At 38.8% G+C, this 23676-nt stretch overlaps 1 protein-coding gene and 1 pseudogene across 1 annotated transcript in view; one reads left to right on the forward strand and one right to left on the reverse strand.

Annotated features, from left to right (window-relative positions):
* MMP26 (matrix metallopeptidase 26) overlaps positions 1 to 23676 on the reverse strand; it is a 294924-nt gene that overhangs the window by 249219 nt on the left and 22029 nt on the right. The window lies entirely within an intron of this gene.
* On the forward strand, positions 19298 to 20300 carry LOC112606289 (annotated as a pseudogene).

A 23676-nucleotide genomic window follows, 5' to 3' on the forward strand; every position in this document is an offset into this window, starting at 1 on the left:
CTCTCCTGCTCCCATTCTTAACATGTGATGTGCCAGCTCTCTCTTTGCCTTCCACCATGATTGCAAGCATCCTGAGGCTTTTCTAGAAGCCTAGAAGATGCTGGTGCCATGCTTGTACAGTCTGCAGCCTGAGCCAATTAAGCCTCTTTTCTTTATAAATTACCCTCAGGTAATTTCCTTAAAGCCTCATGTATTTTCTTAAAGCAAAACAATGGACTAACAAAATAATCATTTACAGAAGCTATCAAGTGAGCATGTTGAGTGAGGGACCCTATTTTCCATTTGTAGGTGGGCAGAGACCTCACGGTGTCTCTTTTCCCTCAAATAAGCAAATCTATAATCATAGTGACTAAGAAAGGCCACACAAAACCATATTAAAGGCAGCTCCTGGTACATCAGCTTTTCATGGTTTTCAAACATGACTTGGAGTCAAACTGTAATGTCAGGCCTCCGTTTTAGAGTACTTTCCAAAAGGGGAAAGCTTCATCAGTATTTTCTACTCTGCACAGAGCCAAACATAATGTTATTATTTTTTCATACTCAAATCAACAAGCAATTTTTGATCAATAACTGTTTCTTCAGTGCAATGCTTAGTTCCTGGAATACAGAGCTAAAAATTCACATCTCGTCCTTAGAACCCATCTCTGTGCTCCTACAGTAGTTGTTCCATTCTGTTCTCATCATACTCACTCCCTCCTCTATGCTATAATGATCTGGTTGTGTTTTAGCTTCCATGCTTTACATACCATGAGAAAAAATGGTGCTTTAGTTACCTCAGATCTTAGCAAATCCTAGCATAGTGCAGACATCAATAAGTATATGGAAAACAGTATGTTTCCATTCAATGGAAAGTATAGGCATGTCAGTAAAGACCTAAAATATAAACTTTCAGTACTTTGCATTTTGCGTATTGTGCATATTTATGCCATCTAGGTAGACCCATGGTCTAGACCTCCCCTGGAAGATGATAAAACCGAAAGCTGAAGGTAGGTGAGGTCCTGTAGTCTCACCTTGACATGAACAATTTTAAAGTTTAGTCTTGGGCTGCTAATCCTGAAGTCGCTGGCTTATCCTGCTCTGTCTTCTGAAGCCAGAGGAGGAAGGAAAGAAAGGTCCAAGTGATGTGCAAAGAGACTTGGCAGAGCTTGTCTCTTCCCTTCACCCCATCCCCAGCCCTGATGAAGCTGGACTGTCAGTCTTTGGTTTCCAGTTCTCAACATGTCTGTCTAACTATGGGCCGTCATGAAGAGATTTGAAATTCTCTAGTTTTTGGAAGTCGTCCAGATGCCAGCCCTAATATTTTCCACAGGTCAATATGCGGAAAATGCATCACTGCATTTCAGTATGTGTAAGTCAATGTAATCATCCAATTCCACCTTGTAGATGAGGAAACAGAAACCAAATAACCTAAGTAGCACCTTCTGGTTTATTTCTGAGTCAGAAAGTATAATAGTGGCAGAGAAGGGGAAAAACAAGCAAACAAATGAGCAAAAATCAGAGCTCCTGGGTAGGAATTAATTCTGAGAAAGCTAGAAGTCTTTCAAAAGCTTGTAAATAAAGCAGAAGTATAATCCCAAGGAGAAGCTCACATTGTAATCCAAATTAATGATATCCCTGGAGTTGTGCAAAACCGTACCTAAGGGAAATATTTAAAAATAAATTTTATTTGGGCCAATTTCTGCTTCTTGAATGTGCCAGCTCCATTTGAAACCTCATGCTTTGGAAAGAGGATCAAGGCCTACAGGGAGGGGATAGGGAAAGGATACCTTCTCACTGTATCTCCCCACTTTAATTGGTTTCCTGACTGAGTAGAAAGGGCTCAGCGGATGATTAAGCCAGATTTGCAGCAGGAGTTCTCTTGCCACCAGAAACAGAGCAATCATAGTGCTCGGTCTCTGCAGCAGGCAGGTGTAGGCAAGACATTAGGGAGGGAAAGTCCGTTCATGGAGCAGTAGATGTTGCTCCAGGAAAGGAACAGAGAAGCCTAACATGTGGTAACACAGGCTGTGGGCCAACTGGGATGTGGCTTGAGTTACCAACAGAACTTTATGAAGCAGGTTTTATTAAATACACAGGGGATGAGAATTCATTCATTCATTCTTTCATTTCTTTAGGAACTTCATTGAATGCTTCAATGAGTCTTCTGTCTTACTAACTCTCAACAGTCATGTTTTGTAATTGTTTCCCAACTGATTATGGTTTTTTGAGAGCTGCCACCAAATCACTCTTACTGCTGTATGCCCAGCACTTAGCAGCCTGGAATAGGGGAAGTGTTAAATATTACAAGTTTATTCATTATATGAATAAATATGTGAATGATGAATGCTGTGTTCTAAAGAGATCTCAGATAGGATTGTGAAAAGTAAGCAAGCCACTGTATTGGTTCTCTGGGAGCTCTCACTCTCACTGAACAGGTGAGTACAGGAGCCCGAAGTGCATTGTTGTTTATGAACTCATTGACAATGGCAATGCTTCCAGGAACAATTACAGAAGAAACTAGCCCTGAGGTCTTATCCTTTTCCCAAGGTTCCTAGACATTAGGCCTGAGGTTGCCTTAGGTGTAGCAAAGGAGGGGAAGCACTGCAGCAGCAGGAGACCTGGCATCTCCCAGGAGTCCCAGCTCAGGCCTTTCCTCAGTGTGTGACTGGAGAAATTTCCACCCTTCCCAGCCCAAGCAACTTTGTCTCTGTTTCCTTTCTTCTCAGAGTAAAACAGTAATCACCTATCAGACCTGTCTACTTCCCAACACAGAGAAAGTATGTGTGTATTAAAAGTCTGTATATTTATGAATTCCTTCTTGGAAGGGGTACTTGATGGGAAAGATTTATTGATCAGTGTCTTGAAACATCCAGAATGCAGCTATGTTGGGCATGGTGAAGACAGAATCTAACCACTGAACTCAGTCCTTACAATGTAGTCAGGAAAGATAGACTTGGGAAAAAAAAAAAACAACAACAGAAATGCAATACATGTACTTCAAGTAATACACTGACTTCATGAACAGGATACAAATGAGAAGGCAATTCTATCTGAGGATCAGAAACAATATCCCTAAAGAGGTAATATTTATTCTGTATTGTAAATTGAGGAGTTTTAATTCAGTAGATTGATAAACATGAAAAGGAAATATAAAGCAGTGGAATCAGCATTGGCACAGACAGTGAGCCATAAGAGAACTAGAAGAAACAGCCAACTTGTCTCTGAGACAAGCGATGCTGCAGAGCAACAGACAGGCTCTACTTTTCCCAGGAACTGTGGTTGTAGCTTACATGACATAGCCATCTCCCACCTGTGTTTTAACTAAGGAATTCTGGGCAAACTCAGAGTGGCAACTTGTCCTGTTGAAACTCTTAAGAAAAAATAATGGGCTCCAAAGGGGGAGAAAAAAAAACAACTCTGACACACAGTACTGGCCCCAGGTCAAGAAGGCAAAATCATGAAATCCATCTTTAGGATGCTATAAATAAATGAAAACAATATGAGAAGAATGTGGCTGACTGTTAGCTCGCTCTCTCTATCTCTCTCTCTCTCCCTCTTTCTTTCTCTCATTCTCTCTCCTTGCCCTCTTTGTCCTCTCCCACCATCTTCTTGATTTTTCCAATTTATTTTAATTTCATGTGCATAAAATAAAAGGTTTAGACCTGCCCACAGGCATAATAAAGTAATTTTTTTAGATGTAATTGACTTTTATATGGAAACAAAGGACCAGCGTTCTTATGTTTAATGTTTAATGTAGTATTTAATGTGACTCATTTCCATTTGGACATTTAACCTTTGAAATGCTTATTCTTCATTCTATAAATTTGGGCTTATGATTGACAAATATTATTGAAACTGGATGTAGCCCAATTTTGTTACGTTTAATTTAGTAAAAAAAAAAAAGTGTGTTGATTTACATATAAGTGGTTTCCTGTTCAGACAATTTTCTAATCACTTAGCCCTCGTAATTCCCAACTTTCTCTGAAATAATATGTGTTTATTACTTGGTTGGTCTCTTCAGAGGATAGGTTTCTCCCCCAAATGTTAGGGCATCAGTCTCCTCTGATACCACCATTGGGGTCTAAAGCCCCCACAACACACAACACACACCTGCTTCTTGTGTCTTTCCAGGGTGGCAGAATTCCCAATTCTGGATCAGTTTCCTGTGCTTTATCAGCTATTGTTGCGGCTGCTGTAATTAATATTTTCCTTCTTTGATGTGACCTGCATTAACTACTTCTAGGAACACATATTTCATTCTGATGCTTCTAACTTTCATGAGTGAGGTGGTCTTACACATAACCTAAGACATTATCCTTTTATTGGTTCTAAGCCCATAAATTCAACTTCTATAGCTGCCTCAACCATGGTAGGTCTGATTCATCCATACTGTCTCCCATATTGGTTAGAGATGGTCATGAGATGCTCCCATCTGGACACTAGAGGAGTTCATCTGCTTTCCACCTCACACTGCCATTTTGCAGGGTGTTGGCTGTGCTTGGCAGTCAATCCAAGAACAGTTGTTATGATGTAGAAAATAACGTATATGGTGTTCTATTTTCAAGACAAAGTACCTGGAATAGGCCTGCGCCTCCAAACTATAGAAGAACAGGATACTCTAGGCCTCTGCTTTAATAGCCAGCACCTGCTTGTCAGACCGCTTAGTTACCCTCACCCAAACCAAAGGGTATAGCTTAGAATGAGAGTTTACTAGCTTGCAAAATAGCTCACCTTATCTATTCCTAACAGCTTGCCTAACCACCTGGGTCATAGGTCAAATACCTAAAGAGTCCCTGAGCTGACAATTATTGCAATGCATTATAAACTGCAACAAAATGCAGTGAGAAGACCCTAAAGAAAATACCTAAAGCCCCAACCCAAGGAAAGAAATTTATGCAACATCTGGGAAGACTGTAACCTCATAGTACTCAACCTATGAGGAACTAGGGGAGGGACTTGCATACTAGGGGATAAATTGCTTGTTGTAACTGTACCAGGTGTGCTTGCCCACCAGAGACCCGATCTTGCAAGACCGCCATTAAAAGTCTCGCATCTACTGTTCTCCATGTCTCTGAGTCTATTCTTTGGGTTTGGACAGGTGAGTGTGTTTCTCAAAATGACACAGAGTACACTGTGAATGAGCCCTTTTGCTTCATGTTATCCTAGATGCCCTTCTGCCTCAACTAGATCTTCCCCTAGAGCTACTATGAGCAAGTGATCATGCTGAACCTGGTATGTGCAGACATCACATCTATAGTCCGTACCTGTGGTCTCTTAGGGCCTTTTCTGTGGTTGGATTTGATATATTTGTCATTAGAACCACAGACATCATACATTGCAGGCTGTGCTATAGCTACCTGCAGAGAATCTCTGCCCAAGGTATTTAGCATATATGCCTTTCACATTTGTGTCACCCTGTTCCTGCACATCCCAGTTCTCCTTTTTCTCTTATTGCTTCTACTACCATACCCTCACAGTGATTCCCATCTCCTTGAGCATTCTCTACTCATTAGTGCCTTCCATGTTCAATACCTGTGGAGTAAAGACTAAGCATATCCAAGAAAATGCAGTACAGAGTTTTGTGGGAAAATTTCCTGCCGTAGAAGCACCAACTTGATTTTCTTTATTCCTGTTAGTCAAGGACCAAAGACGTACAAATAACCAAATTCATCCCAACCTGTTATTAAATTTTATTTAAGGAAATTTTCATGAAATAATCTATGTGAGTAGTTCTCAGGATGTAAACCCTTGAAGAGCAAGGATCCAGGAAACTATGGTATGAAAAATGTAATGCTTCCTTATTCAGGTACTGTTTTTAAAATGTTGTCTAAGTTATCATGATTCAACATAGACATAGAATGTCTTAGGAAAATGGATGAAATAATCCTACATTCTGGATTTTCCTAAGACTGCCTTGATTCTTCATTTATGTTAATTAAAGCAAGCAAAATTAATTGAATCATTCATTTATGTCTCTCATTTTTTATCAATTTGTAAAAGCCATAAGTTTTAGCTGATATGAAAAAAAATTAGAAATATCAAACAGTTTGGTTGCTTCTGTGTTCCTCAAGGAGATTTGAACCAGAGACTCTGAGTTATCACAGTAAAGAACTAGAGGTAATAGCCAATGAAATTATAGGGGAAATGTGATCTCAATTTATTTATAATACCTGGAACTATTCGTGCCTATAGTTACATCAAAGGGTGATTATAAAATTAAATGAGATGATTTAGGTAAAAGTAGGAATACAAATAGTATTCTATTTGTATTATAGATACTGCTTCTAAACACACCAGCCCATTCAAATGGGTTATTGGAAGCACATGGGTTTAATTATCAGTAAGCTAGGTCACTTAAATCTGTTATTTAAGTCTTATTAGTTGTTTCACTTGAGATAATCACTCTAATTTTAGTCACTTGTTTTTACTGATACAAAGGTAAGAGAATATGTTCATTTTATAGAGCAATAATAAAACATATAAAAGAGCTATCAATTGGCTGGCCGTAGCAAGTATCCAGTAAGTTCTGATACAATGAATAAACAACAACACATATAATCCCTGCTCCTTCTTCTTTTCTCTGTGTGTTCATCTAAACACCTGTGACCAACCTCAGGCAGCTAAAGGATCACTGTTTTCCCAACTGTAAGCCATGTATGTGATAACAGAAGTTCATGTTTTACCAAGACACTAGGATTGCTTTTCAGGTTTTGATTTTTAAATCTCTATCTGGTTTTCACGTTTTCTAATGACCCAAGTACTACTGATAAGTAGTGCCTTCCACTGAGGAGTGAGTGTTCTCTTATTCTGACCCAAGACAGTGAAAATGGATATTGCTTCTCTCATTCTTTCCTCAGGACAACAGAGAAAATCTGCATACCCCACAAACCAGGCCCCTTATCCTCAAAGTCACTTAAAATTATCACACCAGACATTGTAGTGACCTGGTTATTCTTGTCTTAGAAAACTTACTGTTTGTCAAAAATATCTCTCCCTAAATATGTTGCTAAGGGTTTGTTAGGGACCGGAGGTAGGGCAGCAGGGTGTTTTGTACTTCGGCCCATTAAAAACTCTTCCTTTTTAAGAAATAAGTTGCCTCCAAAGGAAATAATTCCATAATTATCATTATTTGCTATTTGTGTGTTAGTTCAGGTTGTGTCTGTCTTTGTAAACTGAAGTGTGAGTTTGTGTTAGTGTGAGCACATACTTTTAAAGTATAGCCATGTGAGTGCATGTGTGTTCATACTTCTATTCTCAAATGATTCTTCTATTTTATTCTGCTTATTTAATCAAAAGCACTAAACCAGACATGCATAAGTGGGCAAGGGGTGGAAAATACTTGTCAATTATAACCACCCAAAGAACACTCTAACAACCTCATACTTAATAACCAAAATGAATGTGCCAGAAAGTCAACATGCTTAGTAGAATATCTGAATATTATCTCTGTCTAATAACTTTTAACTCTACTTTCCAAGTAGAAGCCATGCTTTGGGAAGTACAATTTTTACCATCCTCTTTCCTAATTTTCAATGTCTTCTGCTATGTAATGCCCAGCTTCTATACTTTCAGGAAGAATAAACTACAAAGTTTTAATAGTCTAGAACAAATAAGACCCAAGACAATTTAATAATGATGCAATGCAATAAAATTTCAGTAGGAGAGAGAAAGCTGACTTACGGGACTGCTATGTAGAATAAAGCGAATTATCGCCTAGGGTCCATTTGTCAATCCCTCCCCACAATTTTGGCCAAGAATTGTCTAGATGTACAAAATATCTGATTATAAATCCCAAGCATAACAGCGGTCATTTCCATAAACAAATATGCTACATTGGGCCAATTTTCCCTGGATATTGTGCAGAGAAACAAAAAATTAGAAATATATCTTTTTATAAGTAAAGATTCAATTAAAATTAAAAATAATAGTTTTTATTACAGACCTACTTTGTGCCAGCTGGGCACCAGGGATACAATGAAAATTAGACTCTTCCCTTGAGAAGTATGTAGTCTTGCAAACAAGTCAATGGACAAAGTCCTAATTACAATATGCTCTGGTATAGGTAGTAACAGAGTTAACAATAATAGTCAAACACTTGTACTTTTTAAGTATAGACTCTGTTATTATTGTTATCAGCATACTAACTTATTAAACCCTCTTGTCACTTCTATAAAGTATTACTGCTATTATCTCCATTGTACAGATAAGATGAGGAATATGAAGCATATGTTAATTAACTTGAACATGGTTACACAGCTAGTAGGTGAAATCCAGGATTTGAACTCAGGCTATAAAATCTCAGAATCCACTACATTATGCTTTTCTAAAGACCCAGAGAAAACCTAAGCAATTCGATAGGATGATTGCTAGAAAAACAAGCAGATAGCAGAGGGAAAAGGTAAGCTGGGAAGGACTCTGGGAGTGAGGTGTTTCCTACTGGGCAGAGGAATCTGAGAAAAAAAATAAATCTGGAACCCAACACTGGAGGATTCAAGACACAAGCATAGGGGACCTAGTCCTAGAGCCCAAACTTTTTGAAATACTCAATTCATTATAAATTATTTTTCATCTTGCACTTTTCTAAGAATTTCAGCCATAAAGAAATGGGAAACTCCACTTTTAAGAAACTCACAAGAGAAACAAGGCAAAATAAATTGCAACAATGAGAGCAAAAGCTGGTAACAAGGCAGGAACAATTTGTTATGAGAGTATTAAAAATATAATGGCCCGAGAGAGTGATCTAAAATACAGAGAAATAAGGCAGCTGCTTTGCACTAGACCTAGGGTACACAGTGGGCACTTGATCAGGAGAGATGAGGGCAAGACCTCAATACTCCAACAGAGATCAAGATTCTGGCACAACTAGGTAAAACTCTCTTCAATTATGGGTTATGGAGTCCTCTACTAGGAAAAAAAACAAAAAACAAAAAAAAAAAAACTTGGTCTCAGACTTGGATAAGGTATCAATCAACAGTCTTATTGGAATCTAAAGGATTAATTCAAAGAATGAGCCCAGCTGCCTAGGTTGGAATATTATGTCCCACTTCTGTTCATAGCCACAACTATTAACACCTGTACTTGACTGCATTGCAGGCGTTTGAATCTATTTTGCCTACTATGGTAGATTCTAAGATTCTAGAAGCACAAATTGTAACTCTTTATGCATCCTTCAGATTTATCAGGGCTTGGCACACAGTAGGTGCTCAAGAAATGATTATTGATTGATGAAATGATTGAGAATAACTGGCATAACAAGCAGGATGTTGGAATATTAGGTGTTTTAAATATAAGGTTTATTCAGGCAGCATAATGTACTTTGAAGGTAGCAGTTAAGATAAAATTTAAATATCAGAGATATTTATATACAAAGTTCTGAATGTGTATCAGTTATGAGATGCATTATTTGAAGACCTTAGCACCTTTATTTTTAAATGTCAGGAACTATTAAGCTATGAACATACTAATAAACATGGTGTGCATGAAGAAATATTGAATTGGCATGGATAACCTAGAAAAGTGAATCACTACTCACAGAGTGCCGTTAAGAGCCTATGGCAGGAGGCAACATGTGTATTGATCATTTGTGGAAGTGAAGAGGGTGTGTAGAAGACGAGACCATCAGTTTGACTTACCACGTTCTTACCAGGGCCCTTTCCTACTCATCTTTGCTCATATACCACCCTCATTCTGGAGAAGAGAACTATGGCCTGATTTGATCTCATACAATTACCAATACTTATGTCTTCCTCCAAATAGCAATTACATCCCTTCTTCTGGAACAAAGAAGAGGGACTGAGAGGCCCATTTCTAAGTGTGACTTACTGTCAAAACATTGAATCCCAGAGTGAAATGGGAGAAACTCCAGGAACATCATAAATAGGCTGAGTTTTTTCTTCAAAATCTGAAATGACACTATTTAACAATTAATTGCTTCTCTTTTTTTATTATTATTATTTTTTTGAGATGGCGTCTTGCTCTGTTGCCCAGGCTGGAGTGCAATGGCGCAATCTCAGCTCAGTGCAGCCTCTGCAACCTCTACCTCCTGGGTTCAAGAGATTCTCCTGCCTTAGCCTCCCGAGTAGCTGGTAGTACATGCCACCACGCCAGGCTAATTTTTTGTATTTTTAGTAGAGACAGGATTTCACTGTGTTAGCCAGGATGGTCTCAATCTCCTGACCTTGTGATCCGCCCACCTTGGCCTCCCAAAGTGCTGGGATTACAGGTGTAAGCCACCTTACCCGGCCTAATTGTTTCTTAAATATAGTTGTATACTGTGATTTTCAATATGTACATATCCATCTATTTAAATATCAAATGTTATATATTTAATAGGTCTCTTGTTATATAGATATAGGTCTCTTCTTATCTATATTGTCATTTTAATTCTGCACCTGCTACATAATATATATTCCATAAATATTTTATTGAACCAAGTAAACATATTCTGTGTGAATTCCTCCTCTTCAAAAGGGATAACCTTCATGCCTGTAATTCCAGCACTTTGGGAGGCTGAGGCGGGCAGATCACGAGGTCAGGAAATTGACACCATCCTGGCTAACACGATGAAACCCCATCTCTACTAAAAATACAAAAAATTAGCTGGGCGTGGTGGTGGGCTCCTGTAGTCCCAGCCACTTGGGAGGCTGAGGCAGGAGAATCGCTTGAATCCCGGAGGCAGAGGTTAAAGTGAGCAGAGATCATGCTACTGCACTCCAGCCTGGTGACAGAGTGAAACTCCATCTCAAAAAAATAAATAAATAAAAATAAAAAAATAAAAATAGAAAAAAATCTTTACCTTCAGGAAATCAACTTGTATACTGCTATAATACATGATATCCTAGCATGTGTAGCTCTATTCCATTCGAAGAATAGGAATATAGTCAGGAACCCGCTACCTGCATCTTCTGGAGATTTCTATTTAAAGAATATAGGGCTGGGTGTGGTGGCTCACTCCTGTAATCCCAGCACTTTGGGAGGATGAGGCGGGTGGATCACGAGGTCAGGAGATCGAGACCATCCTGGCTAACATAGTGAAACCCGGTGTCTACTAAAAATAAAAAAAATTATCTGGGTGTTGTGGCGGGCGCCTGTAGTCCCAGTTACTTGGGAGGCTGAGGCAGGAGAATGGCGTGGACCCGAGAGGCAGGGCTTGCAGTGAGCCGAGATGGCGCCACTTCACTCCAGCCTGGGTTACAGAGTGTGACTCCACCTCAAAAAAAAATGAAAGAAAGAAAGAGAAAGAAAGAAAGCAGAGATCCCAAAAGCACTGTATTTTCCAGATAGAAATAATTAGAGAATAAGCCATTTTGCAATTTAATTGTAATAAAATGTAAGAGAAGAGGCTTTAGAAACATAAGTCAACCAATCAATCAATCTGAAATTCATCTTGATTTAAAATTTTGCAAAACAAAACTGCCACATGGAAACACAACAATCTCTAACCTCAGTTACATATATTCAACATCCCCACATATCACTCATTCAAAGTAGACACTATTATTTTTCGACAAGACTTCTTAGCCAAGTGTCTGATATGAATAGCTGTTTTAGAGAAATCCAAACCAACCCTTTACTTTCACTTACCCACGAATAGACAAGTGGAGGAAAATCACAAAGAGAGAATCAGGCCCTTATTCTCTACCATACAGGCTTGGTGGGAATTCATGCATTAGGTAACACCAGGGCAAAAACAGAGACATGGTCAAAAGCTACATAATCATAGCTGTGGTCCCCTTCTACATCCTTCCATCCATCCATCCATTCAACACATACTGACAACATTGAATATGTTGTCTGCTTGAGGTGAGAAAGGGTCAACAAAACACTGTTCATTCATTTCATTGAATGAAATCACACTGAGAATACTGAGAAAATACCTTGTTTTGGAGCCCAACTCTCATCTTCCTAACTCTCCAAAATACTTAAACCCAAACTGGCACCTCTAAAGATCAAGATGAATTTATTCTGCTTTTCTTTTGACAATGCCAACTGTGTTGTAATTGCTGTTTCTGTAGTTGACAGTACCAAATGTTTAAAAAAGTAATAAGGGAAGTAAAAGGGTGTAATGCTTTTTTGGATACTTATACAGATATTATTTTTCTGCACAGTTATCTACCAGGTCACAAATGGAAAATTAGGCATATTTGAGAAGCAATGCCATTACTGGTAAAATGCTTCTGTGACTGAGCTTCTGCCTCTTAGAAGCCATTTTCCTTATTTAAGAGTGAATTGTGCATATGGTAGCATCTCACTACTCCAGCAACTAGAACCCTAAATTCCCTCAAATCTAGGGTTCTCGTGTCACAGGCCATGAGCTCCCTCTGTGGAAGAATCTCAGTGAGAGTCACAGAGGGAGCTCATGGCCTGTGACATGTCTCCTTAGAGTCTATTATACTCAGAAATAAAATCTCTGTTAGCACAGCTGTTCTGAGAAAGCAGAAAGAATATAGAAGATTGAAGAAGGATAGGGTCATAATGTCCTTTCTTCAGGAATTTTCCAATGTGCCGTGTGCCTATTAAGTATTCTGGGAGAGAGCAGAACTGGATATCCATGTATCCTCAAACAATGGCATTAACTGAATCTTCTATACTTAGAGCCAGTATGATATCCAGGAAGAGCATGGGATTTTGAGATAATAGCTGTGGACATAAATTCCAGATTTTTAATCTTAAACTAGTCATTCAATATTCCAGTCCCTGAATTTATGAATTCATAAATTGAAATTATGGTTATCCATTTCAAAGAACTGTTGTTTAAACTAAGTAAAAGAAAGCATGTACTTAAAGGAGACAAATGCAGAACTTGAAGATAGTGGGTGCTCAGTAAACATTACTGTTCTTCTTTTTGTTATTAGAGAAGAAATATGGGTTGGCATGGAGGAGAAAGGCAACAGAGTATAGTTGGATCAGGTAGACCCCAGCAGGAAGAACAGCCCCCATCACATTTCTTTTGATTTTATTTGAAAGAGCTTGAGGATAGCCCTGCAGCTTTGTTTAGTCTTCACGCAATATATGACGGGGTTCAGCACAGGGGGGCCAAGGAAATGGATGTTGGACAATAGTGGGTGGACATATGGTAAAGACTTATGGAAAAATCTGTGGACCACTGAAAAAGAACAACCCAGGGAATGTAGAAGACTGCAACTGTCCCAATGTGAGATCCACAAGTGTTGAAGGCCTTCCTCCATCCCTCCGAAGAGGTGATGTTTAGTACAAAGCGGATTATCAGGATGTAGGAAAACATAACACATGGTGTATCAACCCTGGTGACCAGAATGAGAACAACTAAGCCTCCATAGCTGTTCATTCTTGAATCAGAACATGCAACCTCAAGTACATCAGGGTGGAGGCAGTAAGAATGGGAAAGGACATTGACTTTGCAAAATGACAGTCTCTTAATGAGAAAGAGGGATGAACAGAGGCCAATCAACATTCTTAGGACTATTGCTACACCAATCTTTAGAATTCTGGAGTCTGTCAGGATGGTAGCATATCTGAGGGGTCTGCAAATGGCAACAAAGTGGTCAAAAGCCATGACCATCAGTACTGAGGATTCCATAAAGCCAGAGCTGTGAAGGAAAAAGAGCTAGATGATACATGCATTGAGGGTGATTTCACGTGCATTGAACCAGAGGACACTGAGTGTCATGGGCATTGTGGAGAGGGTCAGTCCCAGGTCAGTGATAGATAGCATGAAGAGAAAATAGTGCATGGATTCATGGAGGTTTGGCTCCAGAATAACAACCAATAGGATCATGCTGTTCCCTAAGAGAACAACTGTGCTCAGAAGGAAGAAGAGAATTGAGATCCAGATGTGGAAGGCCTCCAGCCCAGGGAAGCCTGTTAGGAGGAAGATTGGGAACTCAGATGTGGTGTTGCTGATACATGGCATGGTAAGTTGGTCAGTTAGCACCATTAGAAGCAAGCCCCCCAAAATCTGGCCATAAACTGGCCCCAAAACTAGCCATTAACAAAATCTCTGCAGCACTATAACATGTTCATAATGGCCCTAATGCCCAAGCTGGAAGGTTGTGGGTTTATGGGAATGAGGGCAAGGAACACCTGCCCCCTTCCCCCGGCCCCCCGCCCTGAGGGCGGAAAACCACTTAAAGGCATTCTTAAGCCACAAACAATAGCATGAGTGATCTGTGCCTTAAGGACATGCTCCTGTTGCAGTTAACTAGCCCAACCTATTCCTTTAATTTGGCCCATCCTTTCATTTCCCATAAGGGATACTTTTAGTTAATTTAATATCTATAGAAACAATGCTAATGACTGGTTTGCTGTTAATAAATACATGGATAACTCTCTGTTTGGGGCTCTCAGCTGCGAAGGCTGTGAGACCCCTGATTTCTCACTTCACACCTCTATATTTCTGTGTGTGTGTCTTTAATTCCTCTAGTGCCGCTGGGTTAGAGTCTCCCTGACCAAACTGGTCTCGGCAAGTGGTGTCCATCGTGGGGGCTCGAATCTAGGTCAAATGGTCTTTGGAGCGATGCTTGGAAAACATGGAACTAAGCTGGAGGACACCCAAGTACTCCTAAAGCAATCCCCATGGTGAGTAAGAAGGGGAGCTTGGAAGCATCAGGGTAATGATGGGACAGGTGTGGAGTCTGCTTCGTTTCACCTTGGAACTTTTGCACACTGATGATGAGGAGGAATGGGAGTACAGCGAAGTAACAGAAGAGGTTAAAGAGCATGTTTATTTGCCAGCTAAAGCTAAAGCGGCAAAGGAGGGAGAGGTTCATTGCTACCCTTCTGCACCCCCTCATTATTATTCTGAAGAAAAAGGCCCTCCAGATCTTTCTTTCCCGGAAGACACTGGGTGAAAAGTAGTTGCTCCAGTGACTGAGCAGCTCCTCAAGCGACTGCTCTTAGTTCTATTCAGGCATGAATTCAGCAAGCTAGACGAGAGAGTGATATAGAGGCTTGGCAGTTCCCTGTTAGAATACAACCCCCAGATCAAGAGGGAAATATTATAGCTATATTTGAGCCTTTTCCTTTTAAATTACTCAAAGAATTTAAACAACCTATAAATCAGTATGGACTAGGCTCTCCTTTTGTAATGGGACTGTTAAAGAATGTTGCTGTTTCCAGTCAGATGATACCTACTGACTGGGATGCTCTTACTCGAGCTTGTCTAACTCCTGCTCAGTTCTCATAATTTAAAACTTGGTGGGCAGATGAAGCTTCCATTCAGGCTACTCACAATGTCCAGGCCCAACCTCAAATTAATATAACTACAGACCAACTTTTGGGGGTTGGTGGCTGGGCTGGTTTTGATGCACAAGTGGTCATGCAGGATGATGACATAGAACGGCTTAGCAGAGTGTGCATTAGAGCTTGGGAAAAAATCACTTCAGGTGATTTCACCCTTCCTTTAGTGCTATAAAACGGGGACCAAGAGAACCATACGTTGATTTTATAGCTTGGTTACAGGAGTCTCTTAAAAACATGATTGCAGATTGAGCTGCTCAGGATATAGTGTTGCAGTTATTAGCTTTGGACAATGCTAATCCCAATTGCCAGGCTGCTCTGCGACCTATCAGAGGGAAAGCACATTTAGTTGATTATACCAAGGCCTGTGATGGTATCAGAGGTAATCTGCATAAAGCTACTTTGTTGGCACAGGCAATGGCAAGACTGAGAGTGGATGAAGGAAATACTCCATTTCCTGGAGCTTGTTTTAACTGTGGGAAGCATTGTATTACTAAAAAAGAATGTAGAAAAAATAGCGAGTCAGGCCACCAGATAGGGGAAAAAAGAAAACTGTTGAGCCCGAAATATGTCCAAAATGTAAAAAAGGAAATCATTGGGCTAATCAATGTCACTCTAAGTTTGATAAAGAAGGGAACCCAATTTCGGGAAACTCCATGAGGGGCCCGTCCCGGGCCCCTTTCCAAACCAGGGCATTTCCAGCTTAGGCCATTCCCTCACCCCTGTACAATGTCTGTCTCCTGCCACAGCTGGTAGTGCTGCAGTATATTTACCCTGCACAAAAGCTGTGAGCCTTCTGCCTGGGGAATCCCTGCAAAATGTCCTAACAGGAATCTGTTGACCCTTGCCAGGGGGTATAATAGGATTACTTTTAGGAAAGTCTAGTTTAAGTTTAAAAGGCATAAAAATACACACAGGAGTCATTGATTCCAATTACAGTGGGGAAATTCAAACTGTTATATCTACTTCTGTTCCCTGGAAAGCAGAGCCAGGAGACTGCATGGCACAGGTCCTGATTGTGCCATATGTAGGAATGGGAAAAAGTGAAATTAAATGAACAGGAGGATTTGGAAGCACAAACAAACAAGGCAAAGCAGCTTCTTGGGTAAATCAAATTACTGATAAACATCCTACCTGTGAAATAACTATTCAGGGAAAGAAATTTAAAGGTTTGGTAGATACAGGAGGGGACATTTCAATCATTTCTCTACAGCAATGGCCATCCATGTGGCCCATTCAACCCGCTCAATTTAACATAGTTGGAGTTGGTAAAGCCCCTGAAGTATATCGACGTAGTTATATTTTGCATTGTGAAGGGCCCAATGGACAACCTGGGACTATTCAACCAATTATAACTTCTTTACCTATAAATTTATGGGGAAGAGATTTATTACAACAATCGGAAGCACGAGTTCTAATTCCAGAACAATTACATAGCCCTCAAAGTCAACATACAATGCATGAATTGGGGTATGTCTCTGGTATGGGACTAGAAAAATAAAATTGCAAGGTTTGAAAGAACCACTTTGAGTGGAAAGACAAAGTTCCCACCAAAGATTAGGATATCATTTTTGATGGCGGCCATTGTTAAGCCTCCAGAATCTGTACCTTTAAAATTGTTAACATATAAGCCAATTTGGATAGAACAACGGCTGCTAAGTAAAGAGAAACTGAAGGCTTTAGAGAAATTGGTTACTGAACAATTAGAAAATGGGCACATAGCTCCAACATTTTCCCCTTGGAATTCTCTAGTTTTCATAATTAAGAAAAAATCAGATAAGTGGAGAATGTTAACTGACTTAAGAGTCATCAATTCAGTTATACAACCTATGGGAGCATTACAGCCAGGATTGCCTTCTCCTGCTATAATTCAAAAAAATTGGCCTTTAATAGTCATAGATTTAAAAGACTGTTTCTTTACTATCCCTTTAGCTGAGCAAGCCTGTGAACGGTTTGCATTTACAATTCCTGTGGTAAACAACCTGCAGCCTGCTAAGCATTTTCATTGTTTTACAGATGGGTCTAGTAATGGTATAGCTTCTTATTCTGTATCAAAAGGTAGAGTTTTCCAGACGTCCTATACTTCAGTTCAAAAAGTGGAGCTTGTAGCTGTAATTGAGGTATTGACAGCTTTTGATATGCCTATTAATGTGATTTCTGATTCTTCATACATGGTTCATTCCACACAGTTAATTGAAAATGCTCAGTTACAGTTTCATACAGATGAACAACTGATGACTTTATTTACCCAACTGCAAACAGCAGTTAGAAGTAGAATGGACCCTTTTTACATCACTCACATTAGGGCTCATACACCTCTTCCAGGACATTTGACTGAAGGGAATCAAATGGCTGATCGCCTAGTTGCTACTGCAATATCTAATGCCAGACACTTTCACAATTTAACCCATGTTAATGCCTCTAGTCCCAAACGCAGATACAGCATTACCTGGAAAGAAGCTAAAGCTATTATCCAATGATGCCCAACTTGCCAAATGGTACATTCCTCATCTTTTACAGGAGGAGTTAATCCCCAAGTATTGGAACCTAACTAACCTAAGGGAATAGTAATAAGTGTACTTATTATAGGATATGTACTCTCCTGACCTTAAACTTCACATTCTGCCACCTGGTATTTTTAAAAGCCTTGATTGAAAATTACAACATACTGAATATTGCTATTATTCAATTTTAAATCTTCCTAGAATTGATTGGAACAACATAAATGTACTAATTTATAAAATAACTTTTAGAATTTTAATTGAAATCCATATTGCATTTCTGTGTTTACTGAGTCAACTGCTTTTCTCATTCCCTTTCTCCTGAAAACTTCTACCATCTCCTCAAGTCATCACTTCATACTTTTGAACAGCAGTAAATTTCCTCCTGATACTTAACAGAGCAAAAGGTAGACACTGGGTAACTTTTCTTCACATAAACTTCCACCAGCCTACCATTTACTACTTACTCTCTAGTGTCAATCGAAATGATGGTCCTAAGCTTTTTGAGGGGTAATTACTAATCATTACCATTCTCTATATTCAACGACCTAATATTTTCTGAAGGACATTTATATATCAATCAATTCTTCACATTCTACATTTTCAATTTTATCCTACCTATTGTATCATTAACTTCAGTTTATGAATTTAGCCATTTCTCTAAGTACTTGCCATTTTGTAAAAATTCTCCATTTATGTTATACCTTTCTTTAATCATGGCCTATTTCTCTCCTTGCCTTCACCGCCAAGTTTCAGAAATAAAATAAACTGTACCTCCACTGCTAACCCTTCCGTTCATTACCAAAGTCACTGAATCAGGTTCACAGTTTCCAACTGCATTTCCTGGGGTCACTAATGAGCTCTTGGCTGCATTTGCATTTTTTAATCCTTGCCAGACTTGACAGCACAAGCAATTCAACACAGCTGTTCATGTAATAGTGGTTCATGTTAGTCTTCATGCCATGTTCTCTTGGTTTCTATGGTTCCCATAAAACTGGTCTCATCTTGCTGTAATAGATATGATCCTTTCCAGTATTCTACAGAGTTCCGTCTTCATTGGTTTTCCCTTGCAAATCTACTCTCTGTAGTTGTTCACCTACAGCGTTGGATGAAAATGACACATATGCAGTTCTAACATCCAAATCTATATTACTGGCAATTATCTGGAGATCTGGGTCTGCAGATTCACACCCACATGGTCACTGCAGAATTGAGGATACTTATAAGTATCTTTCTCTTACTCATTTCACTCAAATATATTCAAAATTAATGTACTTATCCTTTAACCAAGTCTTTATTCATAGGCTCTTATGATATTATGGAGCTCAAAGTTTTATAAATACAAAAAAAAATTATCCTAAAGTGGTACAAAATAAGGACATATTTTCCTTGAATTTTAGGTGTATATATATATATATATGCTTAATATCCCTGGCTATGAATGGTAGATGAACATTATAATTTAATTTAGAGATTTCTCAATGATGCAGAGCTTATCCATGACCTGGGACAACTCTCCTAACCAAAAGAATATTTATCTGAATATTCTGCATAACACTGTAATGTATCACTTCTATAGGGCGGGAGCATTTTGAGGACAAATGCTGCAAAACTGGGATACCATGGAAATCCTAAGCAACTTGACATCTAAATTTCCAACATTCTTGTTAACCAGCAGTCCTGACCTAGAGTCTCCCATGCCTGGATCTCCATTCCTTTTTCTTGTTTTTACACCATTGCCTTCTCTGGACACAGCATAATCCTGTTTGTCATCATTACCCAGCAGAGTCTCCATGAGCCCATGTATTATTTCCTCTCCATGCTATCAGCCACTGATCTGGGCTTGACTGTTTCTACATTGTCAACAACATTAGGTATCCTCTGGTTTGATGCATGCAAAATCAGTCTCAACAACATTAGGTATCCTCTGGTTTGATGCACGCGAAATCAGTCTATACAGCTGCATTGTCCAGATGTTTCTTCTTCATGGATTCACTATCATGCAATCTGGGGTGCTGGTGGCTATGGCCTTTGACCGTTATGTGGCCATCTGTGATCCTCCATGGTACACTACCATTCTCACTAATTCCAGAATCATTCAGATGGATTTCCTGATGATTATACATGCTATAGTACTAATACTACCACTACTTTTGCTCCTTAAGCCTCTCTAATTTCTATAGAATGAATGCCCTTTCCCATGCCTACTGTTACCATCCAGATGTGATTCAATTAACCTGTTCAGACATTCAGACATTAATCTGTGGATTAATAGATCTCATACTGACAACTGGAATAGATACGCCATGCATTGCCCTGTCATATATCTTAATTATTCACTCTGTCTTCAGAATTGCCTCTCCTAAAGAACGGCACAAGGTCTTCAGCACCTGTGTCTCCCACGTGGGAGCAGTTGCTATCTTCTACCTCCCCATGCTGAGCCTGTCCTTGGTGTATCGCTATGGTCCATCAGCCCCCAGAGTGGTCCATTCAGTGACGGCCAATGTATACCTGCTTTTACCCCCTGTGTTCAGCCCCATCATCTACAGTGTAAAACCAAAACAGATCCACATGGCTCTGCTCAGTCTGCTGCTTACAAAATGAACAGACATAATTTTATTTGATACAAAAAAACCTGGCATAAGTGACTGGCATAAGTGACTTGCACTATAGAAAAGCAAACTTGGTGGCTTAGTGCCTATTGGATGTGTTTTTTTCATATTTTTCATTCACTCAACAGCAAATATGTTTTGTATTTAGTCATAAAATATGAGAATGATATATCACCCTGAGACATTTGTAGCTTAATTAGGAAAATAACAATAGGGACAAAATAAAAATAATACTCCCAGCAGCCAACACATATTGACTCTTTGTTTCAGGCTAGGTGTCCTACTAACTGCTTTAAGATATATTTCATTTAATCCTCATAACAGTCAAATGAAATACACAATATTATTTATTAAATGTTACAGGTGAAGGAACAAGTCTAGTGGCATTTGGGCCAGCAAAAGACATGTGAATAAGATGGTGCAGGGTTGAGATTTGAACCCAGGCATCCTGTATCTCAGATGCCATGTGCTTCACCACTGAATTACACATTCTGCCAAAAACATCTAACAGAAAGGTTATAAGATCAAAAATAAGATGTGGATCTCCATAAATCTATGCCATGTCTTAAAAGGTTTTGATAGCTTTCTTAAAATACACATTAGCTGTTTTCTTCATGGATAATTCATTATACAAAAGGTAGAAATAGATGTCCCATGGCATGTAAGTCATTATCCAGTGTTGAACTTTCCAGTCCAAAGAAAAACTTCAGGGATGAGGCACACTTGCTGATTTATCACAGGAAACAGGAACTTTCAAGAGTTAGAAAGGATCATGATGTAGACTGCAAGAAAATTTGAGGCAGAGGTTCTGAACACTTTTTTTGCACAATGATCCCTCAGGAATCTAATGAAATGCATGAAACCTTCTCCACAGATAAACACACAAACATTATTTTCAATAAAACTTCAGAGTTTTGACAAATGACATGAAGGACCTATAAGACTCCCTTAATCAATCAAAGAACCAAGGTAAAAAAACTTCATGGTTCTTAGCCTATACAGTTATACAGAGCAACACCCAAAATGTTTGGTTCCTGAAACAGAACCTATGGTAACTACTGATTTAAGAAAAAAGCAGAAGCCTCAAAACTTCTATTGCATAAAATGGTAGAGAAAGTTCCAAGTGAAATGGAAATAGAAAACTAAAGGCAGTCACACCAATTTATTGCCACTGGAAAAGTAGTGATAGATGGGAGAAACATTCCATGTACCCCACAAACACTGGGGCAGCAGTGTGCTGGAGGCAGCACACATCAGCTTGAAAGAGCCCATTGTGTGCATCTCTTCCCAACTATGCGTTCTGTAATATCATATTGGTAGCTTAAAATCATTCATAATGAGAATATTTACTCCATGAGAATTGATAAGCATTAAACATGAGGACTTTCTTTTGGTTTTAAAGATTCAGTTGGCCAGGTGCAGTGGCTCACACCTGTAATCCCAGCACTTTGGGAGGCCAAGGCGGGTGGATCACTCGAGGTCAGGAGTTTCAGAACAGCCTGGTCAACATGGTGGAACCCTGTCTCTACTAAAAATACAAAAAAATTAGCCAGGCGTGGTGTCGCAGGCCTGTAATCCTAGCTACTAAGGAGGCTGAGGCAGGAAAATCACTTGAACCCAGGAGGCGGAGGTTGTAGTGAGCCAACATGGCACCACTGAACTTCAGCCTGGGTGACAGAGTGAGACTCTATCTAAAAAAAAAAAAAAAAAGATTCAATTTATCAGCACGCCAGTGAGTACAGGTATATTTTATATATGGCATTGCAGGAAACAAAATAAGTTAAAAGTGCAGTAAAATATATTCCCTTGAACACTAAAGGCATCACTTCATGTCCAGTTTCTGGCATTTCTCCTTCAGCATCATCATTAGTATCACCACCAGTTCTCCACATCTTAAAAGGAGACAACCTTTCTGCTCATTTATGTCTTCTCGCCTCTAAATCCTCTAAGCTCTCAGCTATACTCACTTTCAGTTATTCTGATCTATTCAGCAGGCCTGACAAACTTTGTTGTTTCCAAGACATTTTTGCATGTTTCATCCCAGTAATGCACAATAAAAATTATGCTCCCTATCTTGTGCACTTTATTTTTCAAGCTTATTTATTTATTTTTTTTAAATTGACAGATAAAATTGTATGCAGATTTAATTGAATGCAGATTTCATTTAATTTAATTAATAAGGTTGTATGTGATCATACAGTATGGTGTTTTGAAGTATCTATACATTGTGGAATGATTAAATCTAGCTAATTAACATATGTGTTTACCTAACATAGTTATTAGTTTTGTGGTGAGAACAAAACATGCACTGTCTTAGCATTTTTCAAGAATACAATATATTGTCATTAACTATAGTCATCATGTTGTATAACAGATCTCTAAAATGTATTCCTTTTATTTAACTGTAATTTTATATCCTTTGACCCACATCTCCTCACAGCTGCCCCAGCCTCTAGTGTCCACCATGCTATGCTGTGCTTCTATGAGATCAACTTTTTCAGATTCCACATATGAATAGCATCATGCAGTATTTGCCTTTGTGTGCCTGGGTTGTTTCTCTTAACTTAATATTCTCCAGGTTCACTCATGTTGTCACAAATGACAGGATTTCGTTTTTATGGTTGAAGAATATTCCATTATGTATATGTACCACATTTTCTTGATTTATTTATCCATTAATAGACATGTAGGTTGATTCCACATCTTGGCTATTGTGGATAGTGCTACCATAAACAAGGGAGTACAGATATTACTTGAATGTCTTGCTATTTCTCTCAATTATGATAGTCAAATTCAGAAACAATTTGCATCCTCCCTAATATTTAACTTATATTTCAAAGTAGCTACAAAAAAAAACTGTGTGGAAAATTTTTCTAATGCACCAGACTTATCCCATTGTTTTACATCTCTTACAATTTTTGTTCTCATTTCATTTCTTCACTCCCAGGACATTATGGTACAAAATAATGATTATGGGCTTTGGAAAAAAACAGATCAGGATTCAGAAACTTGTCTGGACATTTTCTATTGGTGTGAAGCTGAACTAATAACTTAATAATTCATCTGGAAACAGAAGATATGAAAATAATATAAGGAAGATACATAGTATAGAACCTCAATTTTAGTTTTCATTCCTTCTTTCCTAGACAGATAGATGTATCCCCTCATTTATAATTTACTTCAAGTATCCTTAAGCTGTATGTGGTGAAGAAGCAGACTTGTAATATTTGTATTTCCAGTTTGTTGTGAAATAGATACTAGCACATAACTTGCGCTGTATTTGTCTTATCTCATATGAATGACAGCTTCCATCCTTATTTATCTTTTCATCCAGACAATCCCATTTATTACATGATTACATGTCCTGA

The sequence above is a fragment of the Theropithecus gelada genome, chromosome 14, assembly GCF_003255815.1.
Source record: "Theropithecus gelada isolate Dixy chromosome 14, Tgel_1.0, whole genome shotgun sequence".
Taxonomy (NCBI): Eukaryota; Metazoa; Chordata; class Mammalia; order Primates; family Cercopithecidae; genus Theropithecus; species Theropithecus gelada.